Source organism: Echinops telfairi, unplaced genomic scaffold (assembly GCF_000313985.2).
Source record: "Echinops telfairi isolate 266 unplaced genomic scaffold, ASM31398v2 ScPeMD7_2186;HRSCAF=2738, whole genome shotgun sequence".
Lineage (NCBI taxonomy): Eukaryota > Metazoa > Chordata > Mammalia > Afrosoricida > Tenrecidae > Echinops > Echinops telfairi.
Genome location: NW_022106084.1, coordinates 10,039,421 through 10,042,203, shown reverse-complemented (window position 1 = coordinate 10,042,203; position 2,783 = coordinate 10,039,421). Strand labels below are relative to the sequence as shown.

The window sequence follows — 2,783 nt, the reverse complement described above, 5'->3', positions numbered from 1 at the left end:
CACAACCAGAGGGTAGAACGCTGTTATTCGTTTGAGCTGCACATGAGATAGTATGAGTGAATTATGCAATTCCTGAAAGTGTTCAGAGAGCTAAAAGTATGGTTAGAAAAATTGTTGTAAGCTCAGCAGAAGTGGAAGGGAGTTTTCAAAAGATGAACATAATATGTTCAGAGAAGAGAAGTCTCCTGTTTCTAATATATCAAACACAATGACTACTGTCTAATTGGCCTCCCTCTGAAGGAATGGCTAAGGATAAATCACACAGCTGATGATGCTCCCATAAAAGAGAAGAATATTGCAAGTGAGAAGGCCAATCAAGAATCAATATGGAAGTATCTTAAATAACAGTTTCATTGTTTTTGTGTCAGGTATTATTTAATATATTTCCATTAATATTTTTAAATTCTTTCTTATAATATAATTTGTTATACCACTTTTATTGTCCTTATTTAATTATAAACTATATGAAATAATAAACCACCTTTCAGTATATCTATATTTTTATACTTAAAAAGGTTGTTAGGACAGCAAATATTAGTTATTCAAAGAGTTTACCAACTAGTTGCTAAATTATTGGACTCCCGCCACCAGGCAGTTCTACAGGGTGACTATGAATCTCCCTCGGCCTGATGGGTTAGTTTGACTTTGAGTTTCTTTATGTTCTTAAAGTGATAAAGTATTGCTAAAATAATATAAGAACTGTTTATGAATTGAAGAAGTTAATATTGTTCATGGCAATTTTCCTCAATTGAATTTATAGATTTATTTTAATTCCAATAAAAATTCCATAAAATTTACTTTAGATATCAACAAGCTAATTCTAAAATTGATGTGCAACAGTAAAGGAAATAGAATAATCAAGCAAACCTAAAACAAAAGAATATGTTTAGTAGATACACATTCCCAGTAGAAACAATCAATATAAAAGTACTGTTATTAAGAAACAATGGACACAGAATTAAAGATCAATAGAATTAAAGATCAAGAGATAGACGCACACAAATAGAGTCAATTCCTTTATGACAGAAGTTTAAGAAAAGCTTCATTAAAAAGCTATACTTTTCAACAAATATTGCTATAGCCATTGGACAAAAATCCAAACACCAGCACATACATCACACTTACATAAAATAAATCATAGACATATGTAAATGATAAAATGTAAAACCATAAAGTTTTAGAAGAAAACATAGGGGGGGAGATGCACGACATCATGTTCAGCAGTGTGTTTTTAAATAGGTCACCAAGAGCATGATACGGGAAATTAAATCTCGATAAATAACACTTTTAATTGAAAGTAAATCAATATATATGCTATTTTCATAAACTAGTCAATATTATTAAGTCCGTTTTTTCAATTTGATGTGTATGTTTAATGCCAATAAAAATTCCAGCAAATTAATTTTAGATATAAATAGCTACTTTTAATAATTATTTACAACAAACTTATTTCCAGTTCTCAAAAACTGGGGAGAAATCCACATCCTTTTTTTTTTAATCCTTGTATTGGGGGCTTGTGCAACTCTTAGCACAATCCATATATCCATTCATTGTGTCAAGTACACTTGCAATAAGTGAATAAATAAGCAAAGTGTGGTGCAACCGTATGAAAGAATATTATTCAAAAATTCATAGGAAAAGCCTATAGATAGGCACAATGAGATCGATTAGCTTCAAATTAATTTTTCTAAATGAAGAAAGCTGGCTCAAAGCCCTACTTGGTGTATGATTTTATATATCTGGTTTCCTGGAAAAGATAAAAGTATGGAGACAGAAAGCAGGTCAATGGCTATCAGGGATTTAGAGTGGGAGGAAAGTATGACTAACGAGGAACTGCTAGAGATAATTTGGGAGGCTTGTCTCAGTACTTTGGACATGTTAGGAGGAGGCCTAGTTCTTGGCAAAGAACACCATGCTTGGTAGAGAGCCAGCACAATAAGGAAGCCTCTCAATGAGATGTACTGACACAGTAGCGCCAGCAGTCGTCCCAAGCACAGCTTGAAGAGGGTACAGGACCCAGAAGTGGTTTTCCTGTTGTACAGAGGGCTGCAATGAGTCAGAACCAACTGGATGGCATCTAACTGCAACAAAAGTACAATCTTTTCATAAATGATAACATCCAGGTTTCTCACCATCTAAGAATTACAAATCGGTAAAAGGAAGGGTTAGTATAAGCTTTGTGATTCTGTACTGGAGTGTTGCTGCTGATGAACTTGTGCACCGCTGAGCTGATTCTGACCCATTTTGACACAATAGGACAGAACAGCACTGTCCCATGGGTTATACAAGGGTGTAATTTTAGGGGCAGCAAGGTGCCACACCTTTTTTTTTTTTTTTACAAGGGAGAGTGCGACTGCAGTCCCCCACTACCACAAATTATGCAGTCGAGTTTCCGACATTTGGGGAAATCGCAGAGGTCAGCACACCCAGAGTGCAATGGGTGAGCCTCGCCCTGAGAAAACCACCTTCATGGTCATGGTGTCTCCCCTGCCAGGTAAAGATGCCACACCTTTCTTACTGACCTTTCAGTCTGTAGCTAAGACAGCCAGGCTTATCCAGGCCTCCTTCTGGATCAAAATGGGATTTACAGTATAAAGTTATGTTTAAGATAGAATGTGATATAGTATATAATACATCATATATAAATACAGTTAAGTAGATATGGATTGTGTGAATACTTGGAATAGGACACATACATATATTTCCAGCTTTATCTGCCAAAAAGGCTTATAAGCAGTGACAGACATTCCATTAGCTATGAGCATACATATCACCTATTTAAA

The 2,783-nt window shown here is 35.0% G+C and overlaps 1 non-coding gene across 1 annotated transcript; it reads right to left on the bottom strand.

Annotated features, from left to right (window-relative positions):
• Window positions 1-2,338: 2,338 nt before the first annotated feature.
• On the bottom strand, window positions 2,339-2,502 carry LOC115870659. Its single transcript, XR_004046826.1, has one exon. It is a non-coding gene; the product is annotated as a U1 spliceosomal RNA (small nuclear RNA).
• Window positions 2,503-2,783: the final 281 nt, after the last annotated feature.